This window comes from Molossus molossus, unplaced genomic scaffold, assembly GCF_014108415.1.
Source record: "Molossus molossus isolate mMolMol1 unplaced genomic scaffold, mMolMol1.p scaffold_m16_p_5, whole genome shotgun sequence".
Classification (NCBI taxonomy): Eukaryota; Metazoa; Chordata; class Mammalia; order Chiroptera; family Molossidae; genus Molossus; species Molossus molossus.
The window spans coordinates 81,295,309-81,315,906 of NW_023425388.1; positions in this window are offsets into that span (position 1 = coordinate 81,295,309).

Genomic DNA, 20,598 nt, shown 5'->3' on the forward strand with positions numbered 1-20,598 from the left:
GTTTTCCAGAGTCTGTGAATTTTTTTTTTTTTTATCCTCACATTTTTCATGTATCTTCAGATAGAGCGGGAGGGAGGGGGGAGGAAGAGAGAGAGAGAAACATCGATATGAGAGAGACACATCGACTGGTTGCTATCCACACGACCCTAACCAGGACCAGGAACAAACAGCAACCAAGGTACGTGCCCTTAGTGGGAACCAAACTCTCTGGTCCACAGGCCTACGCTCTAACCACTTAGAACCCGGCCAGGGCAGAGTCTGTGAATGAATTTGTATGATACAATGTCTTTTTTAAACCACATATTTAGATATCTTACTCATAAGAAAGACAGACATTTCAATAATTTTTGTATAATATTTTTAAGATAAGGAGAATTCGATTTATTAAATACTTGGCCTAAGGTTATGTAGAAGGTAACTAATAAAACCAGGAAGAAAGACACATCAGGCTTTGCTTGTTCAGGGCATTTTTATGATTTCCATTTAGAGAAAAATCTTCATTTAGGTTATTTTGAGGCATACAAATTGGAAAAATGTAGTTTTTCAGAAGAACTACATGCAATTATTTATGAGTTCTTTAAAGCTGTCATTTAAATTAGATTTGGGAACAACTATTCAGACCTGTTCCAAAATGACTTTAATTCTTACTCTTTATTAGGAAAACACCAAGACATATTTCTGACTTAAAGGGAAGGGGGAAAAGAAATTCAGATGTAAAGCGTGGAGAGCAGCTATGGACATAGTTCTGCTCTCACAGTCTATAAATTAGCATGACTACACATTTGTCATATCTTTTGCTGTGAAAGCAGAGAAAACAGCAGGTTGTGAGCCGTGTTATGACTCACTGTGTCATGCATTGGTGCCAGGGCTTTGATCGGCACTGACCTGACCAGGCAGTGGAGGGGAGCATGGAGCCTTAGCTTCCTCTTGTTTGTTTCTTTGAAGAAGGGTGAAGTAGCCTGGCTTTTGTGCTTCCACGTTTCACAAGATTTTCCAAACAACAGTGAGGTGTACTTATGGAAAGAGATAGAGACTCTGTAAAAGGGAAAGGTAATATACTTTCTGGCTCCATTATTTAGTGAAAGTAATAAAAAATAACTTATTTCCTTTGCATTTTATGTAAATTACAAGGCAACAGTAAATGCCACGTGTTTCCAACCACACCAGGCCCATGAACCTGGGTTTGACCCTATATTTTACCAGGACAACAGGCCTTACCATGTGTTTTCCTCCTTTGAATCTTAGTAGATTATGGTATTGACAACACAGTAGTATATGAGTCTTTTTATTATAAATACTTGTGAGATGGAGTCTTTGAGGCCAGATACTGGACTGGCTTGCATTTCTATGAGCCTAGCTTAGTTGCCAATTCAGATTATTAGCAGTCAGTCTTTAGAGAGAATTGAAGCCTCTTTTACTGTTCCTCTCTTTGACTTGTTTTTTTCCCCCATGATTGCTATTGTTAACACCCTCCCGCCCCCTATCCCTTACCGAATTCAATGACTTCAGTGACTTCTTCCTATTGAAATTAGCTGAGAAGCTTTAAAAATATGCCAGTGTCCTGGCTGTAACATAGACTGGTTAATATAAATTCTGGAAGTATTTCCTACATAAGTTTTTTTTTCAGCGCTCCATAGCTTATTGTAATGTTCAATCAGTGTCAGGAAGCAATGGTATAGACAATGATATTAGACAAGGTCCACCCATCTTCTTGCTCTATTTCCATTACAAAAATATTTTCCTTTTCAGCTTTTATTGTACACTCTTTACTCCTGAAATGTTTTTCCTCTTTGCTACATAAACATAATAAGAATAGACTTTACTAAGGGTCTTAAATAGGTGCTCAGGGCACAAGTTGTGTATATGTAACTTGTAGGTATTATTTTTCATAATTTATGAGTGTAGAATCTTTGGGAGGGTAACTTATTCTAGGTGAAACAACTAGATTCTTGTGTTATTTTTTGAGGATTTTATTGTCTGCTTTCTTCCCCTGTGTGTCTTAAGGCTCTCTTCCACAAACAACTTCTGAGCCCACCTTTCACTAATAGTGCAGAGTCTTCATACTGCGTTTCTCTATGTCAGACATTATAAAGAAATAATAGATATAATTGATTGTCTCTTGCTTTGGTTTTAACATTATAGATATATTGACAGTTAAATCTAGGATACCCCATTTTTGCTCTGAATTATCTCAGGGTTTACTGGAAGATAGAAATAAGAAGAAACTAAGGAGGCATAGAGAAAATGAATGTCTTATTTAAATTTACAAAACTCGTAACTGGCAGAGACATAATTGAAACTAAGTATACTTTCTTTTTCTCCTAATAAATACTTCAAACATATGTATAATAATGTAGAGAAAAATAATATAATTAATGTTTCCCCTACTCATTTTAATAAAACTAGTATGTCTTTGGCCACATTTGATTCAATTTTAAAAGAAATATGATATTACATATATCATTAAAACTCTTGAAAGAAGCTCTCCCAATTCCATTCACATTCCTTTCTTCCCCCGTCACTACTGACTGGTACCAGATCACTTAAATGTGGTGCTTATTATTTCAGGACTTATTACTACTAAAATAATTTGTATCCTTTGAATTCATAATGATTTTTACATTCTCTCTTTTGAAATTTGCCTCTGATTAATTCATACTTTAAGCCTATAGTGATTTCGCAAATTTAACTCCATATTAAACAGCACTCACTATTTGCTTTTCTTTTTTTTTGGACTATCTTACTCAAATAGTTATCTCATATTTAGTGTTTAATTAAACTTACATCATAACTTCTTGGTATGAGCTAAATATTAAATTACTGTTGCATTGCATCCTGATAAATCTTGATTCACTTATTTCAACGATGGCAAAAGAGTTATTTCTTGTATCAGTATTTAACATCTCTTCTGTCATTTTTTCCTTTATTCTGTAATTTTCTATTATCCATTAAATTAAGTTTAAAATTTTAAATGGCCTGAAACTAATATAATATTATATGCCAATTATAACTTTAAAAGATTTAAAAATGGGCTTTTACATGGCCTGATACTACCTCTACCTTTTTATTAATTTCTTTTTTATTTCTTACCAGTGCTCTGAATTCTCTTTCTGTTACATGCATGCTAACTTTTTGGTCATACGGTTTATTCCACTCCCCGTGCTTCTGTTGATACTATCACATCTACCTGAATTATACTCTATTATCTCTGATTTAAAATATTTTCATTTATTTTAAGGGAAATGACAAGTCAACAAATAATTTGTGAACTCAGAGTCTGATTCTATATTTTGGAGGATATTTATCTAAATTAATCTTTCAAGATTACAATGGACTAAGTTAGCCAGCCTTCTTCAGTAGCATACCAGTACCTCTACTAGAAGTGCCCTGAATTCCACTTTGACTTATGTGCTTATATTTTGCCCCAGGATATATTTCATCCTCCCCCCAAAACAGAGGACTTGTGCAAATTTACTACTTCTTCAGCAGATGGCAATCCTTCACTAACTAAAAAAATCTCCTTTCCAATCCACTATCATTACTCCACATGTACTAAGTGACAAAATATTGACACATATACGCAGACCTCCGAGTACTGAATCTAGCAATCATGATATTTGATGCTTTTTTTTTAGTTGCCTTCAATGTAAAAGAGAAGATAGATTTCAATCAATAAAACCAGAGTGACAATGGTACCCTAAGTTTCTTCTGCTACTGTCATGATTGTGTAATATTTCTGGATGAAAAATCCAAAAAGTAGCATAAAGCTCAAGATTATTATGAGTGAATATCAGCTGTCATGTATTTTTGGGTTTCTCTAGGCAAATGTCCAACTATTGAATTACTTTATTTCTGTATTAGAAAACTAGAAATATCACTTTAACTGGTGACATTTGGCTTATGGATATTCTAAACAAACCTCAAAAGAAACATGTGTTTTCTAGTCCTGTGAGTTTTCTGATAATCATGGCACTTAACTTTGTAGAAATCAAAAACAAATTTTGTTTTTAATCGAAACTGAAATTATAGCATAGGAAAGCCCTATTCCTTTCTAGTGGTAGAATAATCTATTGGGGTCAAGTAGAGAATGAGTATAAAAGCTTGAAGGATGCGTTTTGTGTGCAGAATGAACATCTATATGCAGTGCTGCTCATTCTAATGACAAGCAGTATCCCAGGGCATTAGAGTCTCAGTTGCCAGGGAAAAATGGCTATGTCTTATGTATTAAGCAATAAGTTTCAAGAGTTTAAATTGAAGTTGAGACAGTTGGCAGCATTGGGTTGGGTCACCTTGTTTTTCTGCCCTGTTTTTGTCAAATTAGCTAAGAGTCCACCTCTAGCACCAGGAAGCAAAAAGATGTACACACTTTAAAAAGAAGACACTAGAGACCAGGAAGGTGCTGTGTTGTTTGGCCAAGCAGTATTCATGTAATTGGATCTGGGTGCTGACAACACTAATGCACTTAATGACAGGAGTTGATGGAGGCCCATTTGCACTGGCCTGCTGAGTTGATCAGATCAAAAAAGCTGCTGGTCAATTTTCTGAGTGACTCAGAGCCAAAATTAGATTGCTGAAAAGTTTTGACCATCTAATATGAAGACAAAAAAATCTGCTGTTGTAATAAGGAAAAAAATACTAAGTATATTGAGAGGATGTCTTAGATTACATATACTTTTCAACTGACTGTTTTGTTAAGTAAATGTATTCTCTTTCTAAATTTTTGAAATATTCTTATTTACTTACTGTTGGGTAACTTTTTGCATACTCTTTTTCCCTGATTTTTTGTCTTTTTAGTGAGACAGCACAGCAAAGTTCAAGTGTTAAGTTCACAACAAGAGAGACTAGACTTATATTAAGTATTGCAGTCCCTGTTTTCTTATGAAATGTGTTTAGTTGCCCTATGCAACAGTGTCTTCATCTTTAAAATAGGCTTATAGAGCCTGGCTGGTGTTGCTCAATGGTTGAGCACTGACCCATGCACCAAGAGGTAAAAAAAAAATAGGGGAGTGTACTCATTCAAGTAGATGGGTCCAGTGACCCTTCTGAGCCACGGCTCAGCAGAAATAGTTGCCATTGGCTAAGGAAGAACATCCATTCTTCATATGCTCCTCTCAGTAATTTCTATTTGCCCATTTAGTGTTACTGCCTTCCACACCTCTGCACTACCCAATGCCTTTGTGCTATCTTTCTATTTTCCCTTGAAATCTACTTTCGGAACTTCAAACCATCCTCTAAGTAGATATGACTGATGATGTTTTAAAAATATAATAATGTTACTGGGCCTTTAATAATGTAAACAGTGTCAAATTGAAAGGATTTATCCAATTAAGAAGATAAAATCAGGTGTATGTTAGAGGATGTCACAAATTCTGGAGGTATCGGACTGCTCCTCCTCTGTTCCCCACTCCCATCTGGTCTAACACTGGAACTGTATCTGCTAATTAAGCAGCTTTGAGTAAGCAGATTAGAAGTCACTCCCCTGCTACAGTGTGTATAGTTGGCTAACTCTCAAAAAGAATAAAGGAAAAGGTATAAGGAGGGTTATTCCTTTTTTTCTTCTGTGGCAATGTGTTTCCTTATACTCAGGCTACATGGGTGGAAGTTATACCTAACTGATTATTTTGTTTTGCCCAGAGCACTCTGTCCTACACTTAGCAAGCATTAAAATATCTCATTGCCATGCCCCAGAAATCATCTGTGTGAATTGGTGTGGATTTTGTTAACCAAGTAGAAAGTACAGATCAAGAAAAGTGTCTTGCATCTAGTAACTGTTCTAAATAAACGACATGGGACCAAAAATGTCATAGAGGAAAGGATTTATTGATCTGTTCATCTAATCACCTTATTCAATAAGCAAATTAAGCCTCAGACTTTTCAAAGAAAAATTAAGGGCTTTTTTTTACTTACAGCAATGAGCAGAATAATGAATGAGTACCAATCATGTTGCACTATGATATTCCTTTAGGAGTTTTATATTAGATCATCTCTCTTTTTGATTATTTTGTTTTAGTCAGTGTATTCTTCTTCTCTAAATGAATTCCATTAGAAATAAATTATCCATGGAACTAGTGTATATGGTAGCTAAATCTTTATTCACTTAATTCAGATGACTTCTTCCCAGACATCTGATGTCAAATTAGGTCAGAGAAGTAATAATTGGATTTAATTAGCTTTCCCACAAGCTGTTAATTCCCTTACCTGGAGCCATACAGAAGACTGGTTATAATTTAACTGCCTTTGTGAATATATAATGCCAGCATAAGGAACAATAATGTTCTTTGCCACTAAAACATGAAAATATAAACATTATTTTTATATGGCCAAATAATATGAAAACAACCATCCTGGGTTTGATTCTTTTGTACTGACAACATAGGTATTTGTGTCAGTTTTTGTATCATGTTACCATTTTAAGGGATAATATACAAAAATAAAATTTGGCCCTGGTCGGTTTGGCTCAGCAGTTAGAGCATTCTCCTGTGGACCAATGAGTTGTGGGTTCCATTCTGGTCAAGGGCATGTATCTTGGTTACAGTTCATTCCCAGCCCCGATCAGGGTCATGGGGGAGGCAACCAGTCTATGTCCCTCACATGTCTATGTTTCTCTCTCTCTTCCAGATCTCTTGCTCTCTCTCCCTCTTTCCCACTCTATCTGAAGATAAATAGAAAAATATCCTTGAGTGAGGATTAAAAAATAAATAAATAAAATAAAAAAATTTGGAGTATTTTACAATTAAGGATCATTTTCCTAGACATGAAGTGTTTGTTTTTTTTTTGTTTATTTTTTTTTCAATATAAAAAGCAGTAGAGCCTGGCTGGTGTTGCTCAGTGGAAAGAGCATTGGCCTATGGACTGAGAGGTCTCAGTTTGGTTCCTGATCAGGGCACATGCCTGGGTTTTGGGCTGGATCCCCAGTAGGGGGCATGTAGGAGGCAACCAATTGATGTTTCTCTCTCACATAGATATTTCTATCCCTCTCTCTTTCTTCCTCTCCCTCTAAAAAAATTCAATAAAAACATATGGATATAAAAAAAAGCAGTAGAGCTTATAAGTGATATAAATGAAACTATAGACACTTGAACTCATTCAGTGTAAGAATCTAATCTGTAAGAAAATAATCCCAGTTACATTTGTTAGGAAATAATAACCTTTTGACAAAACCTGATGCATTAATTTGCAACTATTATCAAATTTTCCCAACTAGATTAGAGAAATAGAAAAAGGTATAGGATGTGGAACTTTAAAGAGATGATAAAAGTCTCAATAATTAAAATAAAAAGGAAGGCTTGTCAACCAACCATATATGATTTCATCTACTGCTAGTTCCATAACCTTTTATTCCAAATTTAAATTTTGGCCCAGTTTAGAGCAAATATATATTCCTGAAGAATCAGCTAGGAAAAATATACAAGGTTGTGATGATTGAGATTCTATTTAAAGGCTATTTGAAACAAGCAAAAAAAGGCTATTTGTTTTGAAGCAGCTAGCTAGCCCTAAGAGAGGTGCACCTTGTATAATATAATCCACAATTATATTTAACTGTTATAGGAAGGACCAAATCTCGAAATATATGCTGGGTTAATTAGCAGTCATTGCACAGCTAATTTTTGCTCTCCCTATGGTTTTCCTTAGCTCAAATCTGAACAAAATCAGGATGATCTTTATTAAGTTTTAATGATGCGGTTTTAGATAAAAACAATACGATATCAATTTTACCTAGGATAATATGTATAATTGAACATAAGAATATGTATATGATAACTCTATTAATGGTCTATGATAATTCTGAAGAGAAAACAATCTTGACATTTTAGGGGCTTACAACTATATATATTTTATTCATGAATTTGAGTACTTGGTGGGCTTGGGATCAGATCAGTGTGTATCAGTGACTCATGGCAAGACAGAGGAGAAAAGACATGTATAATCTCTCACAATAGAAATAATAGACTAACTGTGAAACAGATTCAATGTATTTACTGCACAACACAATTCTGAATGAAATGCTACTCAAAAGTATAACATTTTCAGCTGAAAGACACAATTAATTATGGAAAGTTGATTAAAACATCAAATTCATCTATACCAAATAATATAAAATCACCCAATAGTAAGCAAAATCAACAAAATTTGGTGTAATTACATTAAAAAAAAAAACAACAAGATCTCAAGTCAGCAACCCAAGTTACACATAAAGAACTAGAAAAAACAAACTAAGCCCAGAGCTAGCAGAAAGAAGGAAACAATAAAGATTAGAACAGAGATAAAGTAGAAAAACAAAAGAGAACATCAATGAAACCGAAAGTTGGTTCTTTGAAAACAATCAAGAAAATTGACAAACCTTTAGCTAGGGTGAACAGAGTAAAAAGATTCAATTTACTAAAATAAGAAAAAAAAAGAGGACATTACTACCAATACTATAGATAGTGAAAGGCCTTAAAGTACTACTAACAGTTGTATACCAACAAATTGTATAGTCTAAATGAAATGGACACATTTCTAGAAACACAAAACTTACTAAGACTAAATCAGGAAAAAATTAAAAATCTGCATAGATTTCTAACTAGTAAGGAGATTGAATCAGTAATAAAAAAATATCACAGCAGGCAAACACTTTTGACTTGCTGGCTTCACTGGTGAGTTCTACCAAATATTTAAAGAAATAATACCAATCATTTTCATACTTAAAAAAAAAAAATTAAAGAGGAGCGAACACTTTTAAATGTATTCTATGAGGCCAGCATCACTCTGAAATGAAAGCCAGACACAGACACCACAGGTAAAAGAACATTATAGACTAATATCTCTTATGAACATTGATTTAAAAATCTTCAACAAAATAATAGCAAACATAAAGCAGCATTTTAAAAGATGTATACACCATAACCAAGCAAGATTTATTACTGGAAAGCAATGATGATTCACATAACAAAAATTGATCAATGTAATATGCATGAGAGCAGAATAAAGGGGGGGAAACACATATAATTATCTTAATAGCAAAAAATATTTGATAAAATCAACACCTTCTCATGATAAAAACTCAACAATCTAGGAATAAAAGAAAACTACTTCAACCTAATAAAGGCCATGAATGAGAAACCCACAGCAAATACCATACTCAGTGGTGAACGACTGAAATGATTTCCTCTAAAATCAGGAACATGACAAAGATGCCTACTTTCACCACTGCTATTCAACATAGTACTGAAGGTCTAGCCAGAGCAATTAGGCAATAAAAAAAAGACATCCAAATTTTAAAGAATGCAGTAAAATTATGTCCATTTGCAACATGATCTTATATGCAGAAAACCCTAAAGACTGCACATACAGGTAAGCCAGTATAGCTCAGGAGATTGGGCATCTTCCCATGGACTGAGAGTCCCAGTTCAATTCCTGGTCAGGGCACATGTCCAGGTTGCTGGCTCGATCCCCAGTAGAGGAAGTGCAGAAAGTAACCAACTGATGCTTCTATCTTTCTCTTTCTTCCTCTCTCTCTAAAAAAATCAACAAAAACATATTTAAACACACACACATACACACACACACACAAGCTATTAGAACTAACAAATGAATTGCAGAAAGAAAAACACATCACACAATTTATATGTAATCTCAAGTGACCCTGAATAGCTGAAATAATCTTTGAAAAGAAGAACAAACCTGGAGGATTCACACTTGCTGATTCCAAACTTAGTACAAAGCTACAATAATCAAAGTAATGTGGTAATGACAGAAAGGCAGACATACAGACTAATGGGATAAAGCAAGAAACCAAGAAACAAACTCTCACATATACGATCAGATTATATTTCACAAGGGTTCCAAGATTATTCAATAAGGAAAGGACAGTCTCTTCAACAAAGTCTTGTCTGTAATGGTGGCTAGAAGTTTAGAGTTATTATAAGAGTTATTCTAAGAATTTATTTTATATTTTTCATTGGCAACTTTGACAAAGACAACACAGTATAAACTGTTTCCTTCTTTTTACATTTTTTGAGGATAAGACGCCCTAACTAAACTCTTTTATTCACATGTTCTTATTCTTTAAATAAGACACTCTCCTAACTCATGTACAGATTTTGAACAACAGATCTCAGACATTCTGAAAATAGCAATATTACCCATCAGTTTATAGGTCATTTGTTTTGAAAGACTAAGGTTTTGAAAGACTAAAGCCAAAGAAATCAGTGACTGAATCACATTGTGTATGGCATCTTAAGAAAGAATTATGAGATCTTCTCATCCCCCATTTAATTATCCGAACATGTTGTGCATATTAAATAAACCTTCCTTTAGGTAGAGAGTGTCAAGAATAAAATAAAGGTACCTGAATAACAGATTAAATTATAAATTATAATGATATTATGTATATAAAACTCTGGAAAATATATAATAAACAAGCTAAAACACTATTATTAATCATAGTGACAATGAGATTTGGAGAAGCGAGCTAATTCATACCGTGAAAAAACAAAAGAAAATGCCTAAGATCTAGAGACAGAATATAAGAGGAGCTAGTTCACTTCATCTCTGGATGTTTCTGAGGCTTATTTAATAGTTACTATCAGTTTGATTTACACAGAGATCTGTTTGGGAGCAAGCTGGTAATATTATTCTAGGAAAGCCAATTTAATCACAGAATTCTAAGATTAGGACTTCAGTACAGCTTGAGTACAAAAATAATATACATAGACATGTATGTGCCTCCCTTGAACAATATAGAAAATTTATTTCCTACTTTTTTTATTATTATTATTATTTACTGCTTAGCAAATCATTTGAAGCTTGTCTTTGAGCTATTTTCACAGTACTGTCTTGTTTTTGTCTTAATGTTTCTGAATGTGCTTGTAGGGTGTTTTGGATGAGATCAACATTTTTGTATTTTAATTTATTTTTTGTTCTCATGGGCTCTCTTATTTATTGATAAGTTTCGATGAACTTTTATCAATTTTATTCATCTTTTCAAAGAATCAGTTCTTTATTTTTTGACCTTTTTTATTTGTTTTAATTTCTACTTTCTATATTTCCACTTTGATCTTAACAATTTTTTCCTTCTGATTTCATTGGATTTGATCCTCCCTCCCCCATTATCCTTATATAGAGAGTTAGATTGTTTATTTGAGATTTTTCTTGTTTCTTTATAGTTACAAACTTTCTTCTGAGAATTGCTTTGGCTGCATCCCATAAATTTGGAAAAGTTGTGTTTTCATTTTCATTTGTTTCAAGATAGTTTTTGATTTCTTGTTTGATTTCCTCTTTGTTCCATTGCTTATTTAGTAATATGTTATTTAGTTACCATGTATTTTTTTTAGTTTTCTTCCTATAGTTGATTTCTAGTTTTATACCATTGGATTCAGATAAGGTGCTGGATAGGATTTCAGTCTTCTTGAATTTATTAAGCTTATATTGTAGCATTTTTTTTGATAAAATGTTTTACAAATGTCAGTTAAGTCAATCTGCTCTAATGTGACATTTAAGGCATCAATTTCTTATTACATTTCTGTCTGGATGTTCTATCCATTTATGTGAGCGAGGTACTGCAATCTCCTACTATCATTGTGTTACCATGGAGTTTTCCCATTATAACAATTAAATATTACTTTATATATTTATGTGCTGCTATGTTGGATGTATAGATATTTAAGATTGTTAATTTACAGGATGACTATATAGTCAGTACATAAAGTGTTTGTGTGTATTTAGTTAGTTGGTTGGTTAGCTTTAGTGGAATCCATTATTTGCTTATTTTTCACTTGTCAAAAATATTTGGAGCGATCAGATGACAAAGGAGAAAAAAAGTAGTAATGGTGTTAAATTAAAAAACACATTATTAAGAAAGGTAATTCCTAGAGTACATATTGAATTCCACTTAAGCTAATTTACTATAAGTCCTTAAACATTCAACACTAAGGAAGACAGAATTGATTGCTTTTTCTTTTTGATTTCAAAATAAAGAAATGTGTAGGTCATAGAAGCAAGAAAATATGACTCAAAGAAAAGACTGATTTTGAAAGGCAGTGTTTTGTACGTATTTTTAAAAATGCCCAAGTGAATTAATAAGGAAATAAAAGCCTTTTCATTCAGATGTGTTTGCCCTTTAGAAATAAACTGTACACTCTGATGAGTCAAGAACCTAAAGGAGTTTTTCTCATTATTTAAATTAAATTAGTCAAATTGCAAACACGGACCATGAGTAGATAGCTAAGGGTACGCAGATGAGTTTAGACACAAGTTTTAACCTCTTTAAGTAACTAGCTATGCTGCCTGTGGTAAGTTAATTTAATTTTTTGATAATGCTTGTCCTACACATATAAAATGGGGATAACTTTATTACCTATGTTATTTAATGTTTAATTAGGTACTATGTGAAGACTGACATCTATTAGAAACAGTTGAAGCTGGTCAGTTAAGATAGTCTCTCTCTGTCACACATACACACACGACTCACAATCAAGAAGCTTGATTAGAAATGAAGACTGATTTATTGATGACAATCCAAGAGCTATGAAGTTAAAAACACTTTTATGATTGAGATAGCATATATAATATTTCTATAACTCCACTGAAAAACTAAACTCATCCTTGATTGTTTTACATACATAGACAACCTTGTCACACCTCCCCCTCTCCAGCTAGTTTAAAATATTTCCATGATATACCAAGTTCTTAAAAAAAGCCCCCAAAAATTATGAATAAAACTTTCTCATGAGATTTCAATTATACCACTGTCAGAGGCTAGAAGGAAAAAAAATAGTTAGAAGAACACCGATATTAATACAAACTCCAATTAAACTCATGTTTTTCTTTTTCACTATTGTATCTGAGCTTGAATATTTTTCTTAGAGAGAATGTGTTGCCTCTCCAAGCAGCACCTTCCACCTTTGAACAGCTCTGATCATTTTGTTCTTCTCTCTTGTTTCTTTCCTAATCTAATTCACACAAAAAAGTATTTAACAAGTGAATCTTATGTGTCAGGTGTCATGGCAGGTTCTAACGTTACATGGAGACTATGTGGAAAGCCAGCTGAGAAGCTGCGGAGGCAAACACACTGCCATTTTATTATATGTGTGCTTAGGGTTGGAAGTACTTAAACCACTTCTAGTAAGCAGATGAACCAGATCAAATCGAGAGTCTATAAATAATTAATACATTCATGAATGTTTTCTGAAATTTATTGATTCAAGTGTTAAATATAGTTCATAGCAATTTCTTGTTATTTCTAATGATAATAGTAATGTAGATAATTTATATTGTCTTTAAAGTTTTTTTTCTCAGAGTCCTCACTTCAGAGGCTGTAGACATGAGACAAAATGTCATTATATTTCTCCACTCATACCAATCATATAGCTAGAAGAAAAATAGCATGCAAAAATATCACCGATCATCTTTTTTTCCTAGCAAGGTATTCAGCGTTCTGACTGTGTCAATAAAAAAAATAATAAAGTGCTTTAATCATTGATTTGTAACTTATGTGGCTGTTTAAATTTTTTTTTTTAACTCTATCTCCAGATGAGCTTGCTGACAACAGGACATCTATCAAAAGAAAATCACTAGATAAGAAGCAGGGCTGTGAATCTAGGCAAGCTTCATCCATTTGTGTACTTGAGTTTGGTTACACATGTGAACTGTGGCCCCACCGAATGGCTCAGTTAGAAGGAGCATCCTTCCACACACCAAAAAGGTTTCAGGCTCCACTCTGGTCAGGGCACATACCTAGGTTTCGGGTTCAATACCCTTGGGATGTGCATGGGAGGTAACCAATCCATGTGTCTCTCTCACATCCAGGTTTCTTTCTCTCTTTCTCTTTCTATCCTCAGGTGAGGATTAAAAAAAAAGAGTAACAGAGCTTGTAACAAACAGCAGGGCACATTTTACAAAATGGCACTCCTTGAACCTTCTTAATTTAACAAAAAAAGGTGATCTATCATCCTTCCCTTAAGAATACAAGAATATATTTTTATGTCTGATTTTACTTACATAACTGGCAGGCAATAATGGTAATTGCCTTCTCTTACCCAGATGTTTTTTTTTTTAAATGGCTGTATACGGTTTTAAACCTCTGTGTGTAGTCAGTACAGCACTCAGGTGGCAGACTCAAACATAAATAATATGTCAAGTATATGGATATAAACACATAAATATAAGCTCAGTATAAACTGCCTGCAAACAGCATATTTCCAGGTGAGTTTGTATGTACATATTTTCTTTGCAGATCTCAGGTCACAGTGCACAGTGGAGCTAACCAATATTTTAGACTCAATGTAATAAGGCTCCGTTTAAGGCAAGCATTGAATCCAAATACACAGCTATGAGTAGTATCTCACTGGTTTATAGGAAGATATTTTTCACAGCTCTTCCGGGCTTAATCCAGGCAATTCAGTGATTTTACAAGGATTATCACAAAGAGAGGACATAATCAGGCAAGAAAATAAATATTTCATTGCCAAGTGCATTGGATACATTGTGCCTCTTATCCCTAAGTACTACCTTGTGCATTTCCTTAAAAACAAAGAAAAGTATATTGTCTTATAAAACCACAGTACAATGATTAGGTAAAAAAAAAAAAATTAATATTGATCAAATGTTATCCACTGTTCATATCTAAATTTAATCAGCTGTCTGAATAATGTCCTTTACCAGTTCTATTCTTCCCCAGGTTCAGGATCCGGAGGGGGGCTGTTCATTGCATTTAGTTGTAATTTATATTTAGTGCTTTTAATTTGGAAGTTTCTCAGCTATTTTTAAAAATCTTGTTTGATATGGAAGTTTTTGAAAAGTTGAATGTCCTTCATTTTATGTTTGTGGTATTTTTTTTAGGATGTGATTCAAGTTATGAGCTTTACGGGAAGAATGCCATAGACAATTTACTGTATTATTCTGTGTTGTCGGTGTTAACTTTGATCATTGGTTAGGGAGTGTTCCTCAGGTTGTTCCGCTATAAATTTGGTATTTTTCCTCTTATAACTAAAAAGTATTTGGGAATAAAAGTTTTAGAGATTACATAAATATTCTTTCTTTATCAGATGATCAATTTTAGTATTAATGGATTCTTTCTAGTGCCATCCTTTCATTCACATAGTTCTAACTTGACATTCAAATGTAAGGAAGGGTTTTTACTTTTGGTGAATTTGTTTATGTATTTCTTCTTTAATTTATTAATACCAATATGAACTCATATTGTTCTGTTATTCAGTGCACTATAATCCAGTGTTATCTTTATTTTGATATTCAACATTTCCAAGTTATACCTGTGAGAGCCTCTTCAAAACAGCAACTATTTCTTTTGATTTGTTTTTATCATTCTTTGAGCACTTTTGGGAACAATGAGATTAATATATTCCAGGATTGCTGGCCAGAGTGGCTCAGTTAATTGAACTTGGTCCCATGCACCAAGAGGTTGCTGGTTCAATTGCTGGTCATGGCACATGCCTGGGTTGCAGGCTCAATCCCTAGTAGGTGGTGTGCAGGAGGCAGGAGATACATGTTTTTCATCTGTTTCTCTCTCTCTCTCTTCTTCTACTCTCCTTTCTCTCTCTAAAATCAACTAAAATATATAGTAAGCTATTCCAGGATCATCTTACACTTTCCCTGCCTCAGTATACTCTATGAAGCATAGTTTCTTAGATTGGGAAATATGATTTTATAGTTACATTTGAGTGCTAGCAGTTTTCTTTCTTGTGGGCTGTTAGATGTCATTGCTTCAAGGTCCTAATTGCACAGAGCTAAAAAGTATAGCTGTTATAGATATTCTCCCTATTGGGAGATTCACTCTCTTTCACTCTCCCTCTACCTGTCCTTCTCTTCCCCTTCCTTCCTCCCAATATAATAATTAAACACACACACACACACACACACACACACACACACACACACACAGCTCTCTAGTCTTTTCTTTTTCACTTTATTCAACTTTAGTTTTTCAAAAGTGAGAGACCTAGCTCCCAGATCATCAATAGTGGGACTCAATTCTCAAATGTAATTAGAGTAGATTCAGATTTGCATAGTAGAACTAATAGAATTGAGAAAAGCAAACCTACTGAGTTCCATATTTGTTTATAGTTCTTTGTAAAGTAAAATTTACATACAGAAAATGCATAAGTGTACAGTAAATAATTTGATGAGTTTTTAATAGATTACACTCAGGTAACACACCTAATATCAAGATGCTAAAGATTTTCAGCATCCTAGAAATTGCTCTCATGCCCTAATTTTATAAATGCTGTAGTTCTCAAAATTTAAACAGTATTTTAGATTTAGTTAACTGTCAGTATATCAGATCCTTTTAATTGTTTTATTTCATGTTGGTTTGTTTTTCAAATCTTAAATTAAGTTCTCTGGTATATTTTATTAAGTAAACAAAATTAAAAAAAAATAATAATAATCAGCCCTAGCCAGTTTGGCTCAGCGGTTAAAGCATTGGCCCTCAGACTGAAGGGTTGAGGGTTCAATTTCCAGTCAAGAGCATGTACCAGGGTTTCAGGTTCGATCCTGGCCCAGTTGGGGTCATGAGGGAGGCAACTAATCAATGTATCTTTTTCACATCGATGTTTCTCTCTGTCTCTCTCTCTCTTCCTCCCTCCCTTCAACTTTGTCTAAAAAAAAAAAAAAAAAAAAAATCAATGGAAAAATATCCTTTGGTAAGGATTAACAACAACAAAATTTATATTATAAAAACATAAAATACACTTAAAAGTAAAAAAATAATTTGAGTTTATATATTTAATTAAGACAATATAAGTGATTGCACAAACCCTAAGCATATGTCCAATGTTTCCACAAACTAAACTCACCTCATATAATCACCACATACAAAAAGCATACATCACATCACCAAACACTCTCTATTTTCTTTTCAGTATTAGTCTCAAAAGGTTATCCATATTCATGGTTTTAATAATTTATCAGGCCCTAGAATTATATAATAATGTAATAATACAGTATGAATTAGTTTGTGGTATTATGTCTCCGATGTTTATTCAATATATTACATATAGCAAGTACATATTCGTACTCATAGTGGTATGGTATTACTTTGTATGAAGAGTTCTTTGTTATTTATAAACATTACATTTGGATTAAAATTTTAGTCTATTTTTCTGTTTCAAAACCCCTGGTGGAATTATTATTATTATTGTGTTTATATTGTTCTTATAGGTCATTTTGGGTGAAAATTGACATCTTTAGAATATTAAGTATTTATTTTCACAGTATGGCATATCATTCTAAGTATTTGATTTATCTTTAATTTCTCAATAACATTTAATAATTTTCAGAATAGAAATTTGTACCTCTTTGTTAAATTTACTCCAAGATATTAGAATGCTTAAGCTTCTGTAAATAGCATTTTTATTTTTGTTTGTGGTATGGTATTACTTTGCCTATACAAAAATAATTTAATTTTGTAGAATAATCTTCTATAGAAAAACAATTGTTTTTTTCTAATAGTTTTTAGAATCTTTTATTGTTCCACATATGTCATATTATTTTTATATAATGACATTTTTATTTTTAATTTCCAATTTATTTGCATTTACTTGTCCTATTGCTGTGGCTAAGAACTCCAGTATAGTGTTGAATAGAAATGGTGATGACATTTTTATCCTGGTCCTGATCTAATTGGGGGATATCTTGAAAATTTCAACATTGAGTTTGATGCTTGTCATATTTTTTTTGCAGAAATTCTTTATCAAATTTTAAAGTTCTCTTATATTTTTACTTTTCTAAGAATTTATAATGTATTTATTTTGAATTATGTATTAGGTTTATATTGTTGCATGACACAGTACCATAAACTTAGTGGCTTCACACAACAATCATTTGTTAGCTCACATTTCTATAGGTCAGAAATCCAAAACAGAAAGGTTTCCCAAGATATCATAAGGTTAAAATCAGTGTTGGCCAAGTTATAGTTTCAAAAATCTGCTTCCATATTCATTCAAATTGTTGGCATAATTCAAATGTTCTCCATTAGAGCTGAGGTCCCTGTTCCCTTGCCTGCCCGCCCGATGTCAGCGACAGGTCTTTTCAACTCCAGAAGCCGCCTGAATTCCTTCCTCTATAGATCTCACGATTTAATAGCCCATTGATTCCTGCTCCTGCTTTGACCCCTTCGTTTTTTCCTATCTCTGAACTCTAAACCTAGATTTAAATGGCTTTTATGATTAAATCAGGCTCATTCAGATAGCTCTCTATAAGGTTGATTGATTTGGGACCTTAATTACTTTCGTAAAATCCTTTTTGACTTCTTGACCTCAAACCACTTTATGCAGTTTTACAATTTAACAAATATTTGGGGACAGGGGTATACCCGACAGTTATACCTGGTTTATAGCTCTCTTTTCTTGTTGGAAAGCTAAATCTGAAAACTTTATTTTTACTCCCAGGGTCATTAATATCTTTGATATTTATTCACCTCTTAGTAGAGACCTTTTATCCTTTTGCAAAGCATCTTCAGAACCTTTCCTGGTACTCAGAATTTTAGGCTGATGTTCTATAAGAGAAAAGAGTTGTTGACTATCCACTCATAGGTTGGTGTCTTTACATTTCTTCATGAATCATTTTTTCCATCTTGTTATTTTAACATGACAATTCTCTAACACCTTCAAAGTTATTTTAGGTTAATTTTTAACATTTTATCTTGATTTTTAAAGCCTTCTCTATGAAGTTATTGGTCTACTACTGTAAGCTATTTGATTGTATTGAGATGTGGATGCCTGAAGGTCAATCTTGTATGAAATATACATAAAAATGAAAATAAATGTATTCATCATGTAGCTGAATAAAATTGAATATATCTTTAAGGACTATATTCATTGCTGCCATTGAAATAAAAATACAGTGTCAGATATCTAAAAATTAATAATAATATCACTTAAAACATATATTTTTTTATTTCAGATTCTTAGTGTACCCATGAATGTGAACTTTGCCAGATTGTTTTTGTCTTAAAGGAAATAAATAATCCAATGGGGCCTCATGACAGATCTTTCTAGTAGCAGTAATAAAACAAAAACAAGCAAAAAACACGTTTAGAAAAATAAAGTATAAAGCAAAGAACTGTTTAAAGGTCAATGCAAAATAAAGTTTAATTAGTACTGTTTGTCCATTATAATTTAAATTTATTATTTTAAAATTCTACCTCAGTAAATTATCTCCTTGAAAAAAATTATATTTTATTTTAAATTTAAAACTAATAATAGTTTTCTTTTTCTAATAAAATTACAAAATTTTATTCTCTAACTGCCATGATTATAATATTAGAAGTAAATAATTTTCATTTAAAAAAATAAACAAGAGACAATAGAAATAAATACCTTGCCTTTTTACCAAAGCCCCCCGTCCCCCCCTCAAGAAGACAATTCAAAGTTTCCATATTTAGTGTCTGACTCTATGGATTATTTTATAAATAAGTTGTCCAATTTATTATTAAATCAAGACAAAGTACAAATACATAAAGGATTAATTCATCATTTTTTAAGTGTGTACTTAATGAAAGGCATATTGTTTTTATTATTTGTACCTACTATAATTAGAGTTCTGAAGTTCTTGTCCTTCCAAAAATAAAATAAATATAGGAAGAAACTTTTGCTATTTAAAAAGAGTAATGCTTTAAATGTGTCTGTGCATCCACAGGGAGCATTGCAATGCCTGGAATATGGAAGAGGTGAGTAGTAGGATATCTCTTACTTAGTAAGATACTGTATAATAAAAACTAAAAGAAGAGGTGAAAAAACATGATTATGTTGTTTAGTAAGAACTGTTTAGTAAGTAATCTTTAGTTTGGGCCTTATAGGCTTTTAAGGTATTCCAATTAGAGTCAATAAGGCAAAAATAAATATACAGAAAAGAGCACTTGATATCAGTCAGGTATGAGCAATCTTAATTAATTTAAATATTGACTATAAATAAAGAAATATTGTTAGGTAGAAGCAGAAAAAACATAATGAGATCAGCTTATGGAAAGTCTTGACTGCCAAACAAAAGTGAATAAAACAAGATGTAGAACAGAAACAAAATAAGATCTAGGCAGACAAGAGGTAGACACATAAAGCAGCTAGACATGTTGTATAAGCCAATTAGTAAATTGAAGTATGTGAGTGTAGGTCTACCAGTTAGCAAATTAGAATATACTAAAAACAAGTGCTCAGACACTCATGAAAATAATGAAATACAATGTTGGGAAGCTATTCGTGTGGAAAAAAATTATTAATTAATAATAATTTATTTATTTATTTTGCATTAAACTGATAAGTAAGTGTAGGACAACAGAGAGTAAAGTTTAAAGATTGCTCTAAGATTTTATGCTTACTTTCTGTAAAAATAACATGCAGATATAGTCATAAATGGGTTAGAGTAGTAACTTGGTTTTGACCAATTGGTGAAGGAAGCGAGTAAGATAATGGATCTTCTGCAAAGTCAGGATGAGAGAACGAGACATCTGTCCCTCAGAGAGAAGATTTGATAAGATAGGTGAAGAATTTAGATGTGAAATGAGAAAAATGAGGGTTAATTTTTTTTTTCAATTAAAAATTGTAAATCAGTCATTTTTGACTTATAGTCACTAGTTGTATGAAAGTTAGTTTCATTTGGTCAGAG